The sequence below is a fragment of the Gallus gallus genome, chromosome 4, assembly GCF_016699485.2.
Source record: "Gallus gallus isolate bGalGal1 chromosome 4, bGalGal1.mat.broiler.GRCg7b, whole genome shotgun sequence".
In the NCBI taxonomy this organism is placed as follows: domain Eukaryota; kingdom Metazoa; phylum Chordata; class Aves; order Galliformes; family Phasianidae; genus Gallus; species Gallus gallus.
The window spans coordinates 83,557,854-83,578,360 of record NC_052535.1 but is presented as its reverse complement, the minus strand read 5'-3'; the positions used below and the strand labels follow the sequence as shown (position 1 = coordinate 83,578,360).

The 20,507-nt window shown below is 45.0% G+C and overlaps 1 long non-coding RNA gene across 1 annotated transcript; it reads right to left on the bottom strand.

Annotated features, from left to right (window-relative positions):
- Positions 1 to 4,970: 4,970 nt before the first annotated feature.
- On the bottom strand, positions 4,971 to 19,339 carry LOC107053318. The gene is made up of 3 exons (XR_005859309.1): positions 17,406 to 19,339; positions 14,626 to 14,776; positions 4,971 to 13,451 (listed from the first exon to the last, which is right to left on the bottom strand). It is a non-coding gene; the product is annotated as an uncharacterized LOC107053318 (long non-coding RNA).
- Positions 19,340 to 20,507: the final 1,168 nt, after the last annotated feature.

Genomic DNA, 20,507 nt, shown 5'->3' with positions numbered 1-20,507 from the left:
GAACTCAGACTCAAGATTATCTAGTTTGTACCCATAGTCTAAGCACATTTCCATCCCAGTTTGTGCCTGGATTTTAGTACAAACTGCACATGGTTAGACAAGACAAGGAGATTTTTAAATGTGTTGATGATCTTTTTGCTTTGCAAGCCATGCCCGTTGTCAGTTATGCACAATCTTCAAATCTTCACTCCTGACATTTTTTCTTGAAAGTCTTTTATTTCACATTCCTTGGGTATTCCTCAGAGCCCTGCCCAATCCTCCCGCTTGAACGTCACTCACTCACCCACCTTCCCCACATGCCAAGCACTGCACCACTTGTTGACTTACTTAACAATACAGCCTCGCAAGATCCCAAGATGCTCATCATCACCATGTTTGGTAATGTAAATACTCTCTGTAAGAGAAATGAAAGTTTTTATAAATTATTTTTTCTATTCTCTTTTCTACTGTGCTCTTACTGACATTTTTCCCACATAAAATTATTAAAACTGAAAGTTTAGCACTTTTTGTTGACTTTCAAAAGAAGCTACCAAGCTGAAATATATTTAAAAAAATACACTGAGCTAGACAGAGAGTGGACATTGAGGATCTTGGCAGGATTCAAGGTTCCTCCAGCTGAATTGCAGTAAACTGAAAACATTTATAAAGCTAGCCTGAAATCTTCAGCAGCCAAATCAGCCTAGCAAAGTGGAGTCCCTTCTCCAGGGTCCTCCTTGCAGCACTGTTTGCCATCAGTTGAAGACGCTTCCTGCTCCATCCCAGCCCCTCTGGGAAGTTGTCTGGTTTTTCCCAGCCAGCCAAGTCCACTTGCATTTCCACTCTGACTGCCCAGGGCCATCCCCTTTTAGCCCATGTGCCCACTTGGCATGTCCCCAGCCCCTTCCCCCTGCCTGTGTTTGTGTTACTACTGTCTACACATATACAGATTGCAGCCCGATCACCACGTTGGCACTTCAAATGCTCAGCACCTGTTTTGAAGGTTAACAGATAGTGACAAGTATAATCACAGCCTCTTCTAAGTTTTAGCCTGCCAGCCAGTCAATTATTTTAGTATTTCTGGTAGCTTGTTTCTCCTCCCACACACATACCCCACCACTCTGTAAGCCAGCTCTGCAGGCAGTTGCAACACACTCTACTTTGGGAAGATGCCACCTTTTCTTTCTCCCCTTTCTGGCGGTTGACAGCTTTTGATGCTGTCCTTCACCATGCCAAAGCACTACACCATGACACAGCTCCTAGGTTGATGCTTCTAAGCTTTGTCCACCTGTTATTGGAAGGTGCCACCTCATGAGGAGAGGCTACCCCTGAGGCTCCAGCCTCACTTTCCACCTCCATGGGCTCTGAGTTCCATGGCCAAAAGGATTAATGAGCCACACAACTCATGGTTGCACGCTGTAGGCTTGGAGATTTGAGCTGAGGACACTGAGGGCAGGAAATGGAGGGATGAGCCATGATGCTAGCTCACATATCCTCATCTAAACGTACCTGTGACCAGAAAATTCCTCCTAAGCCCAGTGTGTAGGGCTTTCAATTGTAAGAGAGAGTACTTTGACAGAGGTCTTCACCCCAGGCAACCTAGGCGAAAGTATTGTGCAGGGAGGAAAACAGGGAAAAGGGCACTATTTTCTTTCATTTTAGACCAGAAAGGAGAAACAAGGCCCTCTCCCTTCCCTCCAAAGATGTCAGCAGGACTATGGTTGTTCAAAGTCTATCTCTATTAGCAAACCTGATGACCCAAGCTAAGCAGCATTGATGCCAAACGACAGTCCTCTCTTCAGGGTGCAATGCACTGCAATTGATTACTGAGGATAGAAAGGAAATGTCAAACCTGGTGGACAAAACCTGGATGGGAAGAGGCAAAAAATGCCAGGTTGCTGCTTCAAGAAACAGACAGTCAACTTTTTAAAAGATACATTATTTTTTCCCCACATAAACTGAAAAAAAAGGAAAGAAAAAAAAGCAGCTGGAAATGCCAAATTAAATGGTCATCAAATCTGCTGACCAAAATAAAGCAAACATAGCAGCACTGGAAAGAGCTGTTAGGAGATGACAGCCTTCAGCTCTTCTTGACAGTGACATCCATTGCTCACTTCCCATGCAGCAGGTATGCGTCCTAAGGTTGCATTAGAGCCAATTGAAGGCAGCACATCTCTGCAGATGAGTGGTAGGATTTGATGTGAGAGGGACAAGCCTGGAAGTGATGCCAAGATGAGAACAGACAGAAAGAACAAGCCCAGATCCCACCTGCCCTGTCCACAGAGAGTGCTGGCAGAGGCCAAGGAGAAGGCAAATGTGGGACTGACTCCTGTGCATCACAGAGTGCCTTTGTAGCACCTGAAGGTACTGGTTTAGCAGATCAACCCAACTGGTTTCATTTGTTACCTGGACCATGGAGCGTAAAGACACAAATGCAGGTGATAACAGCTCAGCCAGGGCAGCTCACACAGGTTCATCATCCACTTAGTAGGACAGAATCTCCTCCATTGCTCTAGAGCACTGGTACATAAAGGCTGCCCTGGATGCTAAGAAATGACTTACCAAAACAGTTTACAGAAGCAAAAAGTGTGATTTGAAGGCTGCTTGCTCAGGCTACACACCAGCAGTGCTCTGTTTGGAGGCCGACAACCCTTCTGTGGGAGGAGACAGTGTGAGGTGAGGAGGTGGGTGCCAAGTTCTCTTCATCCCTTTCCAGCCACAACACTGCTACTAAATTTAGATGAAATCATTTTGCACACCGTGCTCTTCCCAGTCACACCAGGCAACCTGAACTCGATCCACAGCCCAGACTTATTTCTGTTCACCTGGTGACCACACATACCTCCAGAACATCCCATGACTTCAAGGTCTGCCGGGGTACCCAGCCATCACTGCATAGGAAAAGCCAGAAAAATGCATGGAAGTTGATAATGTGGTGAATCCAACATTCCCAGGAAGAGCTGGGATCTGCGTGTTGTCTAATTATTGCATAACGCAAGTCAATGTAACTCCTCCAGTACAAATAAGGGCCGTGTTAAAAACAAAGCTGTTCCCAAAGAGACCTAACTTCACAAACACTTTCTTTTTATTTTCCTGAGAGAAAGCAAATGCTTTTTCCTTGAGACAGGAGAGGAGGAAATAGCTGCTCAGAGCTCCCATGTCCTCAACTACATGACAGGTTGGTAAAGAGCAATGAAACAGCACATTGACTAAGCTTGTACTATTAAATTCAAACTAGCAATGCCACAAGAGTTTTCCCAGTATCATATAATCAAATGAAACCAAAATTTCCATTCCAACTGCACTAATGCCATTGGAATGATGAGTCGGGAAGCACCAGGAAAGGTCATGCTGTAAAATAAGCACTTGGTGCTTAGTTTGCAGACGAGCTTGGGTTTCTACATGGCATGGATTGGGGGTTATTATCCGTTTTTATATACTTCTTTTTGTCATATTTTAGAAGCAGAGCTTTTAGAAGCCTGAGAAACAGTATGTTTACATAGTGCCTGTAAAAAAACCAATAATTAAAATACTCTGCAGTATATTGTTAATCTGATATCAAAAATATCTGAAAAAAACAACGCCATTAGCAAAAAATCATAGGATCTGTCCTCAGAAAAAGGAAGCGACACAACACACCTATATTCCACAATGACATCCAAAAGTTTCCCATTTGTCAAAGCCAAAATATTGTCATGAGCACAGCATGTCTGAATGAAATCCAAGATGGGTGGGTGAGTGGGAAAATGCCAGATCCTTTTATTTTTTTCCTCAAAAATTTATGAAAGGAAATAGTAATTTCATTTACAAAGGACTTCTCTTTGGAAACATCTATTTAAAAAAGGGAAAAGGAGAAAACACCAACAGCCAATTCTAGCTACATACAATCTTGCCAAAGCAGTCTTTGTAATTATATTACTCAAGAGAGATCTGGGCTGAGACTTGAGTTCCCCAGTGTTTATGTAATTAAATACATAACAACATGAAAGAATTTGTTGTTTTTGCCACGGTCAGCTGTGGCCTGGGCTGGAAGCTGTGGCCAAACTACCAGCATCAGGCCCTGTGAGTTTGTTTTTCCCTAAGTAATTCTGTATAGACTGCATGTGATCTCCAAACAAAGACATGGCTGATAGCACCCAGCGTCAGTGATCACAACCCACCCCAAAAGCTCCCAGACATGCATCTTGTACAGTTCATTCCCTTTTGTCATTTGCTGCACTGTCATTTGCTGAGCTGCTCTCCATCATATTTGAAAATCATGGCTGTCTGGTGAAGTCCCCAGTGACTGGAAAAAGGGAAACATTACTCCCATTTTTAGGAAAGGGAGAAAGGATGACCCAGGGAACTACAGGCCGGTGAGCCTCAGCTCTGTGTGTGAGAAGATCATGGAGCAGATCCTCCTAGAAGCCATGTTAAGGCACATATGAGATAAAGAGTTGATTCAAGACAGCCATCATGGCTTCACCAAGGGCAGATCGTGCCTGACCAATCTGGTGGCCTTCTATGATGGAGTGACAGCTTCGGTGGACAGGGGACGGCCAGCAGGGAGCGGGAGGTGATTGTGCCCCTCTACTCGGCTCTTGTGAGGCCCCATCTGCACTACTGCATCCAGGCCTGGGGCCCCCAGTACAGGAAGGACGTGGAGCTCTTGGAGTGGGTCCAGAGGAGGCCACTAAGATGAGGTGCTGGAGCACCTCTCCTATGAGGAAAGGTTGAGGGAACTGGGCTTGTTTAGCTTGGAAAAGAGAAGGCTCCAGGGAGACCTCATTGTGGCCTGCCAGTACTGGAAGGGAGCATATAAACAGGAAGGGGAACGGCTGTTTACAAGGGTGGACAGTGATAGGACAAGGGGGAATGGTCTTGAACTGAGACAGGGGAGGTTTAGGTTGGATATTAGGAGGAAGTTTTTCACACAGAGGGTGGTGACGCACTGGAACAGGTTGCCCAAGGATGTTGTGGATGCCCCATCCCTGCAGGCATTCAAGGCCAGGCTGGATGTGGCTCTGGGCAGCCTGGTCTGGTGGTTGGTGACCCTGCACATAGCAGGGGGGTTGAAACTCAATGATCATTGTGTTCCTTTTCAACCCAGGCCATTCTATGATTCTATGATATAATTCTATAATTCCATCACAGGATTCATCAGTTTCAGCTGCTATGTAAAAACAGATACAGAAGAGAGGAAAATTATTGACTTAACATGTTAATGCTGAATTACTCTTTATGAACCAGCAAATAATATAAAGCAACTATATAAGTTGACCAAACTTATATAGTTTGACTATATAGTTTGACCAAAGCCTTTAACCCAGAGTAATCTGGAAGAAGTCTCAGATTTCTGTTTCAATATCTGTTTTTACCATAGAGGATAAACAATTTTTGTGATACAGACTTGGACACATCTCTGTTTATGATAACTTGTCAACGGGAAAGAAGAGAGCCAAATGAATTAGTCTTTCACTCCCTGTGTATGAAAATGGGGATGGACATCTGGGCTGTTGATTTTTAGCCTAAATATCAGCTCAGCATCACATGCATTTGGGACTCTAGAAAATAAAGCCATCTATATCACTTATGCATAACAGAAAACAGTGGACAACAGGAAAAACCTCCTTTGAATTTCAGTTGAAGGTCTTATTTGATCTACAAAGACCTACTCCCTGACACATGGCTGAGGGGAGTCTCATGCCACTGAGTCATTCCCCATCATCAGCAAAGCTCCATCCAGACTTGGTCACCAGGGCTGAAAAAAAGCTGACCCTAGCATGGGAGGCAAAACAGGGAGATCATCTTCTATCTCAACTCATCCCAACATAGTACTTCACATCTTGAGCACCACAGAGCAACAGTATAGGAGACACCAGCCTTGTGCTGAGTGGTTCATCTTCCTTGGTTTTCAGCCATGACTCAGCAGTTGGCAGCACGAGACACCCCTGCTCTCCCACCCCAAGGACATCATATATATGTTCATTTTAAATATAGGGAGGTGATCCACTCCTCTAGCACAAATGCTTAGCCAATTAGATTGGTCTGAGTGTCCTCAGCATTTAAGCAGATCACTGACAAAAATAGAAAATCAGAAGGACTTGGAAGCTATTTTGGTCTAGGCTTTGACTGTAAAAGGTATGGCTGATAACTGAGACCACTGGCTCCATTACAAATAAACGCTCCATTTAGAGTAGACAGATGAACTGAATCAAATAGATGAGCTTCTGTTTTTACATCTTGGTAAGTGTTTTGCTATGAGAAATAGTCTTCACTTGATCTACATTGCCTTATCTCAATGTCCCCTACAAAGAAAGCAATTATCCCCTACTGTCCCCAAATATCTTCTCTCTTTCACAGATATTCAACTACCACTCTATACAAATGTTTTCAGATATTGTCTTTTGATTCAGAGCACCACTATCCATACATGAAAATGCAGCTCATATCTTGCAGCAATATGAGAGGACTTCAGTTTCCAGTAGATAAGATTGCTGCACTAAACCACATCTTGGAATGTAATATCCAGCCTCTGATCTCCGTGTGACCCACTATTTTCCTCCCACTGTAGCATGTGAGAAATTTTAATGGTCTTTTTTTCTCAGTCAACACCTGTGAGAGGGAGGGAAGTATCATTATCTCAGTTCTACAGAGGATCACCATTAGCAGAAACAAGCTAAGGTCAAGGTTATCTGAAACGTCTACAACCCAGCCAGAAATAGTTCTTCTGGGTCCTTCTGAGGCTTTGACCACACACTGAAAAAAGGTAAGAAAGCTGGTCAAAATTACTCTTGGTAGCCAAACTTCCTGATAGTAGAAAAGCACATAATTCAGCAAAAAGCATCACAAATGCCAGTGGATGAAAGCTGAAACAAAGCACTGAAATAGACTGTATTTTTCATAACTGTCAGGATAACTAATCTTACCATCATCTCCCAAAGATAGGATGGAATCTTCATCACTGTCAGTACTTCAGTCAAGAGTGGATGCCTTTTTCAGGCTCATTTGGAAGATAAGAGCTTGATGTGAAATGATATCGTATGGTCTGAATTATGTAGGAGGTTAGAGAGAAAGATCATCATAATCCCTTCTAGCTTTAAAGTCTATGACAGATTAGTGTCTTTTATATGGATAGTTCTTGCTCTCAGCAGATGCTGAACTATTTCAGCATTTAAGTGTTTTGCTGCTGGCTCTGATAGGACTCACTGTTCCTATCATGCTGCCTTACAGCTCTTTACCTTCAAAAGAATGCTCTGCTGGTAAGGGCTGACATAAGCTTTGTTTTCCAGTCAGCATTTCATTCGAACAAACACTGAATCAAAAAATGGACGAACAACTCAAAATGAGACAGTGGCAGAATATCAGTTTGCAACCTCTTTCCTAATACAGGCATCTCAACTGAACGCATGGAGGAAATGTGTGAAAAGCACTTCCTGTGCTGTTTTGCTCACTTTGCTCCGGTATGCCAAGGATACTCAACAATACGTGTCTTGGAAATTTTCAAACTGTTTCTGGAGTGCCAAGATATAGTAGATGATACCTCCTAACAAATCACCTTGGACTTCCCTTGAGGAGAAACTCACTACTGGAGTCCAGCCTGACTGTAGAATTATGGAATAATTCATGTTGGAAGGGGCTTCTGGACACCCCTACTCTAACCTCTGCTCAGAGCAGAGGACTCAACTTCTGAGCAGTCTGCTCCAGCTGTCAATATTGTCAAGGATGGAGAGTCTCCAAAAATCAAACTACTTGAAGAAGAGCAATAAATAATGGAATCAAATTCTTCTTGGCAGTGGTGAAAAGTCAAGTGAGGAACAGTAATAAAGGGTAGAAGAAGAGGTTGCTAGACTGCACTTAGGAAGCTCAGATTGGCCACTAGGACACTTGTTTTTTTTTTTCCTGGAGATGGATGGTGCAGCTCTGAGACCTACATCTGGAGAGGAGGTAAGAACTTTACCCTTGGGGGTTTCCAAGACTTAGCCAGACAACAGCAGAGTTGGTTGCTTTCAATGTGAGATTGGACCACAGAACTCCAGAAGCCCTCTTCAACTTGTGTGTCTGTGTGAAGTAGATAGCTCAATGGATCAATTGGTCAGTGGAAGTCAACATAGCTTTTATAAAGACACGCCATACCTCACAAATCCATCAGATATTTTTGGAAAGTTGTCAGGCATGAGGGCCAGAGCTGTTCTATTGATTCACTGCAGCCGGTTTTTGAAAAACACAGGCAGCTGAATTCTCTCTCCCAGTCAAGGTTCTTAAAGAAATTACTGTCATGAAATATCAGAAGCTCATAAGAATGAAATACCAGAAGTTAAAAGTAGGCATAAATTATTATATGTATGCACACATACATATGATAATGCACGTACACATGCATGCATATGTTTCTTTGTGTACCTTTTTGTGTGAATACATATGTAACACTTATATAATAAGCTTCTGGAAAGTCCCCTGAGAATTTATGCTGAATTTCTTCTGTTCACTACCATCACAGTGATCTGGAAAAGGGATGAGCAATCAAATGATCAAGTGACCAGCTGCTGTAAGTTATCCAGGATTTTGAGATCTAAATCTGAATATGAATAACTGTGACATGATGCTGAGTGACCAGGCAATGAAACCACTGGTAAAATGCAGTGTCAATAAGCATAGGTTAATCTGTGTGGGAGAAATCACATTAGCCATACACAGAAAGTAAAAGGACCAGAGTCATTGTGAGCAATCATCTGAAAATTCCAGCTCAGTCGCTTTGAAAAAGAGAATGATAGGAATAACTAGAGCAAGGCAAAGAAAATAAAAAGGAAATTGGAAATTTTAGGCAGCCCTAGTCAATTTTCTCAATAAGGAGATAGCAAAAGGCTTGAAACGGCACCCAACTGCCAAGTAACTGAATCAACTCTTCAGCTTGAAAAAAAAAGCTAAGGGAGGGATGGGTCCCTGGTTGCAGTGGCACCAGAAATACATCCTTCTATCTGTAGATTTAATTTCCTCCAGTTCTGGCTTAGGTTCTTCGCAGAAAGCATGACTGTTCACAACTCATACCAATGCGCCCAGATGTCACCCATAACAAGTGCAGAGGACAGGGCAATTAGCAGCCTAAGTTCATTTACGTATTTCATTCTGAAATGGCCAAATTACATAGAAGTGACAAGATCTACCAGAAACCCACCATTTTAGTCTGCAAATGTAGACTGAGAGAAGGAAAGAAAGCCAGAGACAGACCTCTGACTCACAGGTGTTCAAGAGTGATAAGAATAAACAAGAAATGGTTCAAAATGAGCCGCACCTTTCACACCCACCGGGCCCGTAATGGGACAGTAACAACCATGTATTCCTTGAGTAGCATCAGGAACAGCAGGGATTCTAGTTTAATGCTGCTACTACTTGCTTATAAATAGTATCAGTGGGTGGAAACTCATTTCCAGTTTTGTATGGGAACAAATCATTCCAGAAGCCTCTAGTTTCTCCTAAAATATCAGCGTCAGGGGGACGTGACAAGTTCAATAGCTTGGAGAACAAAGTCTGGGAATTGAGAACAGCAGACAGCAAACCGTATTGCATGGGCCATGTTGGGTGTGGTGCACAAAATCTATCTCACCTGTTACTGTCCTCAGGAAATGAGTCCATTGAGGTATACTGTCCTCAGGAAATGAGTCCATTGAGGTAAAAGCAGTCCACTTCTCTGACCTAGAAGAGATTTTTCCAGGCCTTGACCACATGTGGCTGTAAAGAATAACTGAATCATTTAGGTTGGAAAAGACCACTAAGGTAATCCAGTCCAGCCATCAGCCCATCTCCACCATGCCCACTAACCATGTCCCTCAGTGCCACGTTTACATGTTCCTTGAAAACCTCCAGGGCACCTGCCAGGGGCTTCTGTGATGGATGAACAAATGCATTTTCAGTGGACAGAAGACAGTACTTTCTAGAGAGACTTTCACACAAGCTGCTAAATGCACTGTAGGAGTTACGATGTAGGACATCAAAAACTAGGGTGTCAAAATGGCCTATTTAGTAGTTCCTACACATACCCAAGCCCAGCTTTCCAGACACCATATATAGACCATAGACCTAGACCACAGAGATCTTTGATGAGCATCATCTAAATGGATTTGGGCTTCTCCTCCTGGCATAATCAGTGTTTAAGTTACAAACTGGTGCTTCTTAGCAGTAGTAGGTTGATTTCATCATGTGACAGAGTTCCAGAACACTGGTATTCACAGTGATGAATCCTGCAAAACCAAGCAAGCTCTGAAATAATACTAAAAACTTTCAGCTTTTCAAGCTTTCAGCTTTTGAATTTCAGTTGTACCTGACGGATTTCAAAAACCAAAACTCAATCACACAAAGCTTTGCAAACAGAGAGTGACAGGAAAGTTGGCCAGCACCCAAGCCCATCCTGACAGGGGAAACTGGCACAGCTGTTTCTGAAAACACCTACACAGTTCACCCATGCACAGAGCAGTTTTACAAGTCAGTCATTAACCACTTCACACCCACTGAGGAGCACACAGGCTATAATAACTTTGTGATGAGGCTCTTGAGCTGAGCTGAGTGCCTTGCAGGCATGTAAGGAATCTAAATCCTCACACACCTCTGTTAGGGTCGTGGGGAGGTGTGGAAGGAAGGACACTTCCATGCTGTTTTTGTTGGTATTTTAGCTGCCAAGGAGGAATCAGGAATCTCTGCTGGTGCATCCCCTTGTGTCAAAGATAAGTCACAAATAGTCAGCTGAGGCATTACAGTACCTGAAAATAGCCACTAGAAGCTGCACTGCACAGTACTGCTCACTGGCGGCAGCTCACCCATGATATGAGAAATAAAAGTTTCTCCTCCACCTGGAAAGGATTCAACTCCCCATGTTGCAGGAAGGTGACTTAAACAGGGGGACACTGGTGTTACTGGGTCCAGGCTTGCCTTGTTGAGGATGACCCAACAGGCAGTCACAAAAGCAAGACTCATAGAGCTAGAAAGAAGTGGAGAAAAAGGAGTCTTAGTAATCTGGGAATTCAGCAGAGATCTGGCTCCTACTTCTTGCTTCAGTTGAGTGTCCTTATCTCTAGGCCATGCCTCCTGTACGCAGGACAAACTGCGTCACACCAGCTCAGCCATCCCTACTTTCAATGGATGTTAAATCTTGAAGGCCAAGGAGCAAATTATGCAGAAGAGAACCAACTCTTCTCTTTAATTTTGAAGAGATCTGCTTTGAGAGAGCAGCTTCCTGCCATGGAGCTCATCACCCTCCAGAGCAGGACAAGCCTCAATAACAGCAGGGACTATTTCCCAATCAGCTTCAGGCACTTGAGGAAGCTACCAGCAGGCACAGGGGGCTGCAGCAAAACAAACAAACAAACAAACAAAAAACAGAGAGAACAGTTGGAAAGCAAAAGTTTTCTCTCTCCTTCACCACAGTGACATTACGGAAGGAAACCAAACAATGAGCTGTCACAGGGCTGAGATAACACCCCGCACGGTGTCTGATGCCCCAGTAAGGAAGGCTCCCTCCGCTATTCTGATCTGGAAAGTCTGGGGAAGAGAACACAACCCAGGCAAAGAGCCCAAGGTCCTTGTCACTTGATAGCATCTCTAGGGCCTCCCTCCCGGCATGCAGCCTTCCTCAAGCACAGCGGCTGCAGGCCAGAAGCAGGCCCAGTAGGTGGCATTTCCGCAGCTGCAGGCAGGATGAGGCCATGACCATCCCGTTGAGGACTGCCACCCTCTTGAAGGACAGTTTTACTTCCATCTGGCAGCTGTCCGTGCAACAAATCAAACAAGGCATTGTTAGTCTTAAGACAAAAGAGGAGGGGAAGAACAAAAGACAGAGCAGAACTGATTGCTGTCTTGTCGTCCTCCCCACAGTGCTCTTTCCTGTTTATGAGAAGTTTGCTGAGGGCTACAAATGAGTCTCAGGTCCAACCTCTGCTCCAGAGAGCCTCGAACACTGGGAGGAGGAAATGAGTCTGGGTTTGGTGACACCAAGCCTGACTTTGCTTGCACATCCTGCCTCTCACTTGAGAGCAGACAGCAGACCCTCTCTGGAGGCATGCAGAGCATTGCTTTTTGTCTGAAGACAAACACACCCTGAAACCACCTCAGAGGATGCAGGGCATGCACCAGCCTGGTCAAGGATGTTGTGGTGTCAGCAGCATGTCTAGAAGCACAGTTGTTCTGCTGTTCTGCAGCACAGTGGCCTAGCACGGTGTGGTGACGAGCTACCAGCCAGGCAGTAACCACACGAGGGGTTTCTTGCACAAGTGGTTCAAAGGGAGCAAGAAGCTGACACCTCTCAGCTGCTGAGCTGCTCACCGTGTTCACATGTGAACACTTTTGGCCTACAAACATCAAGCATGCTGCTGAAGAGTCAGAGGAAGACATGAGCTCTGTCCTTTAGGAGCTCTGGTACAGACTCAGTCTGGCAAGAGGTTGACCAAAACATTCAGCCATGGTGTGTCTCCATTTTCTCCTCCAAGCCTCCAGCACTGTCCCTACAGTTCAGTACAGAGCCTTCCAGCCCACCTGGCCACTAGGATCCCCATCCTGGTCCTGAGGGATGCTCCCGAGCCCAGCACCCTTCTGTTCAAAATAATCGGCTAAAATGCGCTCATTGTCATGCCCTGGAAATGGTCTTCCAAGGTGTAAATGTGAACATACAAACCTTCCCTATGGCACAATAAGGAGAACATCAGTGAGCATCAGTGGAGTTCAGTTGACAAACAAGACAACATTTTCCTCCCAGTTGCCCTACAAATGCAGGCTGTGGTCTGAAATCCCCTGTGTGGGCACCTGGTCTATGCCTGGTGCCATTTCAGCTGAAGGCGTGACCCATGCAGGCTGTAGTCCTCCAGTACCCTGCTACATCTGCTGATGGACACCCTGACTGACAAAACAGAAAGGAGAAAGCTCAGCTTTCCAGTTACTGACATTCCTCCAAGGTTGGCAGTAAACGACCCACAGCAAATAGAGCGCATGTGACCACAAAGACAATAAGGCAGCAGAGGGCTGGAGGATTTTGCAAGTCAGTGGTGATTTGTGCAGAGATGTCTCCAGGTTTGCACGTAAGCTAGACACAGATAGCCTTGTTGGCCATATGCAGCATGTTTTACAAGCTAAGATAAGGAACTGGAGGAGAAGGAATCGGAGGCTGCATACACAAAGGATCTTGCAAAGGGTAGGACCACATGCTAGCTTGCATCCCTGGTACAGGCCTGTTCCTCAGAAAGGGACAGTCACAGTTCCATCTCATGAAAGATGACTTTTCCCTTTGCTGCTTTTCAGGCTGTTTAAATTAACCTCTTCCCAGTCAGGGGAGTCCAGGGGCCGTCGCTGTGCAGGTTTCTCAGGATCATCCATGCTTGGGTCCCGCTCTGGCAACTGCAGCAGCCTCCAGATCAGCCACGTGTGGGGTGCTCTTCATCCCAGTGTTAGGCTGTCAGCCACAGAAGAGCTGTTGTTCTCCATAGCAAAGCCCATACACGTCTCCTAAGGGCAATCTGTACCAAAGGACATGCTTGAGCCAGGGTGACACGTCCCACACGGTCAGTGGCCTACACCCCTGCCAGTGCACTGCAGGTGGCCACAGCAACTGCAGGCTGTCCTGAAATTGGAGCCTTTTTGACTTGTTAGATAACATATATGGTCCATTAGTTTGGCAGGCCGACAGGCCCTGTTGCCAAAAAGCCCATCTTTACTCAAAAGGGACACTGTTAACGGTAACTCAAGAGGATGCAACAGAAGAAAATAAACAACAGTTGAGGCAGTTGGTGTAATTGGCCAGCAGACAAAAATAAATTTGTGCCAGCTTGTGAATACGGCTGCTGAGCATGATTCAGTGCATAAATCATGTGGCACGGAGCACAGGGCAGGCAGGAATAAAATTAAGTAAAAGACAAAGGCCAGGCTGCCTCTTGGAGAATATCGCAGCTCCAGCCGCCTGGCTTTTCCCTTTTAGGCCTGTTTCACTCACATGTGTCTCCTGGTGTCACCAATGCATGGGTTTCCCAGCCAGCCATAATATATTTCAGCTCCTGGGTCACAAACACCAAAACCCCCCAAAACCCGAGAAGAATTAAAAAAAAGAAAAAAAAAAAAAGAAAATGTCCGCCGAAAATCCCAACCATTTCAAGTGCTCTTTGAGTGCCATACATGAATAACAAAGAGGCGCCTGCCATTTATTCCTTTGCGGATCACTTTTAAGATCAGCTTTTGTTCTGTGCTTTTTAGAGCAGCTCAAGTCCAATGGGCAAAAATTCCATTCCCAGGAGCACACAAGAATGAACCCGGAGCCCTGGGCTGCACATTTCACCTTTACTTTTTCATTCTATGCTATAAATGTTCAGCGTGGTCTTAACACGCTGAGCCAGCGTCTCCCTTTGTGCAGTCAGCCCAACAGCTTGGAAACTGGGATTCTGCAAGGGGAAAAGTAGGATGGAGGCTATAGTTGACGTGAAAGAGGCAGACCTCGGCCAGGCCAGATGGGACCCTACTGAATATGAACATAACCTGTGCTTTGCAGATGCTGCCTCTGGACCTTACGGGCATCAGAGGAGAAAATCTCTCTCCTTTTCCCATCCTGACCTGGATATGCATAAAACAATTCAGGCACCTACTCATCTCCTAGTTTAGCTGCAAACCGCACGCTCTCATCTCTGCTAAGCACCGACCTACCTTTGCAGGACAGCTCCAGTTCTTGCTCACACAAAGGTGGTTTCAAAGGCGGAGGAGCCCCAACGCTCCAGTTCTCTCCCACCTTCACAAGGACATTCTGACTCGATGCCAGCTCACGCCCATCCTTCACAGAGAGCTGGGGGTCTCCTTCCTACAGAAAGAGCACAGAAACATCAACAAGCTGTCAGCAAGATCCGGCTTTCATGCCTTTTTTTTCCTCTGGAATGGGTGTGGGCTGTTTGTTTCCCTCACAAATCCTGATTTGTATCACTCTATGTTTTTCAAAAAACAGACAGCTAAGTCACAATGCAAAGCAGCGAGGTCACTATAAACTCTGCAGAAGATCTTATCACTGCAGTCCTACAATTCCCTCCATCTTTGCTTTGACTGCCTTGTTTTCCTGAGCCATATGGAATGATGCTCTCACTGCTTCTCAGCAAAATATAGATGTGAGAATTCTCAAGGGCTGTGTCTCAGATAACAAAGACACCAGAGCTTCCTCTAAGAGTTGGAATTTTTCCTTTCTTCCAATGACAGAAGAAATATTTGGGCCAGATTTTCAAGGATTAGTTCAAATCTCATTTAGGCACAGCAAATAAATGGCCCATTTTTCCCCCAGAACTTAGAAGCAGAGTGCTGAGCTCTTTGAGAAAATCAGGTCATGACAGTCACAAGGGGAGATGCTGAAGGCAGAGCCCTCCTACCAAACCTTGCTCCAAACAGCTTCCACTACCTACAGCATTACTCCTTTGTGAGGAATCCAGCAGAGCTTGGGCAACATCACACTGTCAGCATCAGACAGCTGGAGGAGGTAGGGCCCTCTGACGAAAGTGTTGTTGGTGTACTGCTGGTGTATTTAAGCAAACACATTTCCAAGCTGTGATAGGATGCACAGATTGACTGGAACCAAGGCCAAGAAGGTCCACAGTAGTCATCTACCATGGTATCTCATGGCCAATACAGACATCATTTCCTCGTTTGAATATGACAAACGCATCCATAGCATGAACGTATCTCCTAGGCATAAGGCAATTCAGTGTAAGGCTAACTAACTATCCATGAATTGTGTTTCTTACCTATCTGAAACCATGCTGTTCATTTGAGAAAGCTCAAATGAGCTCAGCCACGTGTGGTTGTATGCAGACATGTGGGCACACTTGCTGTTATGTCTGACAGTGAGGAAACTCCAATGAATATCTCTGTACCTGCAAAGCAATTCATCCCAAGACCTCCAACTGCCTTGTAAATATTAATTAATGATTCACATGCCAGAGACATGGATAAATATCAGCTACCCTATTTTATGGACAGGTCAACTGTTGCATAATGAAAGTTGATTTTGTTCAGAAACTAAAACCAAAAGGTCATACGGTCATTTTCTGTTTTAAGTGCTATACCCCATTCCCTATGTTGCATAATGCTACTTCATGTTATGCAACATTTTTTTCCCAGTATTTAGTGTATTGCTGTCTTAAATTCTGCTGGCTTCTCTGATTGTTTGTTCTGCAACCATAGATAAGTATTCTGCTTCTTTATCAGAGATCTCCCTTACATGCAGGCTCATGTTTTGAGGCCCCCCAAAGCTCCCATTGCTATAGAACAGCATTAATATGCAGGTACTAGTAGGGATCAAACCTCAAGACTGCATCGCTCATACAAGCTGTGAACCAGACACTCAGACTGCTAGTGATTGACCTGACACATCTGAAGTCCTGCATCAAGCCCAGGTGGCTGGCATGACTGTTCAGGTAACAGCTGGCAAACCTAAGCCATCACTTGAGGTCCATTTTCAGCATTTGACACACAACATCCTCCTCTGTTTGGAGAAGTATCACTGATTTTTAACTCTTCAGATTGTCCTGGGGCAGAGGGTGTGTTAAATCACACCCCATACAGTGTGAGAGAAAAGGTGTGATCTCAGAGCAGGCTGTTACTGGAGTGTGACACAATGGCTGTGGCACATATCTCAGCTATGGGAAAATTTCTGCTCTTATTTTTGAGACTTTCTGCTGCTGCCGCATGTAGTTCCAGATTTCATATCTCCATGTTCAGCTTCTGTTTGCTTTTCTCTTTTTGGCCAAACTTGTGGTAGAGCTGTGCTTGGGACCCTGACTTAAAAAGGCTGGGTAGATAAGCAGCAGGAGATGTATTTCTCTAATGGATAAAAATTAAATACCAAAATATTAATATCAAGCATAATGTGCAATTTTTTTTAGTGAGTTCTTTCCCTTCCTTTTCTTCTCCTTTTTTTTTTTCTTTTCTTTTCTTTTTTTCTTTTTCTTTTTCTTTTTTTTTAAACAACAGAGCTATTCTTGTCACAGCTACAATGTAGTAGTGGTGCTACAGGCTGTCCCTTGGCTCTCCTCACTCTGCTCCAATGTCCCACGAAGGAATGTCCTGGGGAAAGGAAGCAGCTTTGACAAGACTGAGACAAAACATATGACCCAGGAAGATCACCACAGGAGTAGCCAGAAGTTTTGGCACCAGTACAGGGAGGGCAATAGTTGGCTACAATTCAACCATCCACCTCCTTCCTTGTCTTGCTCCTCTTGGATATGGGACAGCCTTCACATTGCCTATGTGCCCACAGTGCACAACCATGAGCTGGCCTTTCAAGTAGCAAGACAAGATACCAAGCAATCTTTAAAAACACATTGTCTTAGTGTTCATTGTGAAAGTACCATGTTCATGATAGCACTACCTGCATTTTGACCCCCATCTATCAGTCCAACAGCCACACTGCTGCTTGTTGCTTAAACAACATCTTCAGGGCAGCTTACCTTGAGCTTCAAACTGGTTCCCTCCCTGTGTCCGTCTTGGATCTCCTTTCTAACCCAGTGATGCTGGAGGACTTGACCTAGGAAAAAACACAGTTCAGTTTTACAGAATCACAGAATCTCAGGGGTTGGAAGGGACCTCAAGAGATCACTGAGACCAACCCCCCTGCTAAAGCAGGTTCCCCACAGTAGGTTGCACAGGTAGGCATCCAGCCAGGTCTTGAATATCTCCACAGAAGGAGACTTCACAACTTCTCTGGGCAACCTATTCTTAGTCACCGTTACCATAAGGAAGTTCCACCTCCCTTTAGATATTTATAAACATTTACTGGATCCCCTCTTGGTCTTCTTTTCCCCAGGCTGAACAGATCCAGGTTGCTCAGCCTTTCTTCATATGGGAGATGCTCCAGGAACCAGTTTGGCTTAGAGAGATAAAGACTAAACATCACTTTCCAAAGAATCAGAATATCCTGAGTTGGAAGGGACCCACAGGGATCACTGAGTCCAACTCCTGGCTCCACACAGGACCACTCAAAATCCAAACCCTATGGCAGAGAGCACTGTTCAAACACTTCTTGAACTTCAGTATGCTTGGTGCTGTGACCACTGCCCTTCAGAGCCTGTTCCAGACCTGCCTCCAGGTCTGAAGTTAAAATGCATCTTCCAGGTTCTCAAAAGGACCATCTTTCTCTTAGAAAGGCTCTTTAACTTTCTTTCTTTCTCTTTTTGCAGCACAGAAGGGGAAATGCTAGCCTTGCTGATTGAGAACTTTGTTTTATGGAATGAAAACCAGCAATACAGAGGCAGAATAGAAGCTTGAGAAAGAACCATGCTGAAATGAATGCCCTATTGTGAAATAAGTTTTTCTTTCAGTGACAAATCAACATAATAATCCATCTGTAACGTTAGATGCATCTGCCTGTATTACAGCAAAGGGCCATCTGCCCATCTGCATATAAGTTCAAAACACTGCTGGGATGACCACGATGGTCTCTTAACGAAAGGCATTCAGCAATTAGTACTTAAGTGAAATAATACCCATGTGCTTCTGAGCCCTCATTTGTCCTCCTAACGCAACAAGTGTCAGTAACTTCTTGTTTGTTTGTTTTGATTCCAGCAATTTCTTTGGAGAGCAGGTGGGCAGGAATAAGCAAGTTCCGATTGCTGTGACAGCAGGAACCAAGCAGAGCTGTTATTGACATATGTCCGGTGTGAGTCTGCATGGCTGCTAACTGAAGGGGTAAACCGCTCATCACTTCCAAAATACCCACCTGCTCGGGGGCCATGCTGCAGCAAAGCCATTCGCTGCGTGGCTCCATCTGTCCCACAAACAGGCTGTGGATTTGCTGAGAGCTGAATCGTTTTGCCTCTGTTTACTTCCCTCTCTCTTCCTCTCCTCTCCCCCCTCTTCTAATTGGAGCTTGCTTGAAAGGTGCAGACACCCACAAAAACAATGCAGCACAATGGGGCCGTTAAAAGGCTTCAACTGAAATCCATGGCCAGCTCTGTTGCAGGCTCCGTCAGTGACTTCAAGGCGCAGCCCTAATGGTTAGATGGAGCAGGGGACTCCAGTGCTGACCCTGGGGTGGGAATTGAACCCCAGAGCAAAGCATAAGCTGTGGAAACTGTGTACATTGCATAGTACCCAGCCAGGAATCAACAGGAAACACGTTGCCTTGGAGGAGGTCTTCCCTTGCCATTCACAGCCCAGAACCATCCTGGCAGTCCTGTCATTGGAAAAATGGATATTTCTATCCCCTGTGCAAGAAAATGATGGCCAGGAGGCTGGATTACACCCAGACTGGAAAGCACAGACTGCTGCATGGAGGGTCAAGGCCAGGACATATTATGGTCATCACTGATTTTCTTCATCTTGTCGTTTAACTTCATTAGGAAAATACCAGACTTCTTCTCTAATGAGACCTCTCATTTTACTATCAAAGGTGAGAAAAAAAAAAAGAGAGGAATAATTGCGATTCTAAATATTTTTCCCAAAACCTGTGAATAACTTCTACTACACAGGGAAGACATCCTAGGAAGGCATGGTATTTTCCTACTAGCCTGGACCTTCTCCGCAGGAATCAGTTAAACATTTAGATGGGCTACTTGCAAAAGGTATTAAAATTAGACAGGAAGAGCTCTTTGAAAGTGTTATTATCAGAAGTACCAGCTTTACAGTGATAGAATGACAAGTGGAGGATGACAAGTTAAGAGCAGCTCACTTCTCTGGGACAAGCCCTGCTCCCTGCAGTGACATGGGCTTTCTCTTTCCCCAGCAGTATCTCCAGGGTGCTGATGGAAGAGGACTGAGAAGATATGAAAGATGCATCCAGTTAACTCAAGTGTTTAGGGTGGGAAGAAGATGGGGGAATACACTGCACACCTGCAAGTGCCATCCTATCCCACTGCTACTACTGCTGCCAAACGTGGTCAACTCCTTCATAGGTTACACAGCTCAAACCTGGTGCAACACTTTAAGGAACAGTTCTATTTCATTCATTTTTATCCATGATCTGCTGTTTTCTTTTGCCACTGGAGATCTATCTACGAATCTGCCCATCCAAGACCACTCCCTTCCCAACAAACATCTCACCACCACAAGTACACTTCCCATGAACCCACACCTCTTCTCTCATCTCCCTCCACCTCTCCGAACTGCTCAAATGAAGACCTGAGCTCCGCAATTTATACACGTGCTTACAGTTAAGGGTTTACAGCATTTCAACACCCCGGCACCAGGAACAGCTTCAACTGGATGCATTGCCAGTCATACTCCTCCCACATCCACCCCAAGGGAGGGCTGTTTTTGCCCTTGGCTCCAAAGTGCCAAAGGACACCAGCAGCTGTCAGGGGAGGATAAGAAACTCAACGGATGCCCCAGCAGTGTCTGGCATGGAGCCAGAGAGCCTGCAGCAGCACCAGGGCCCACAGGCACGGCCAAGGGATGGGCAGTGCTATCGGAGAGCTGCAGGTGCTGCTGTTACTCATCTTCCCTTGCAGCACACCATGCTCCCTCCTGGCCCCTCGTTTTATCACGGTCACTCCTGCTGCAGCTCTGCCTCTCTCTCTGCACAGTCAAGGAAGCTCTGGGAATAGGTGTGGAGA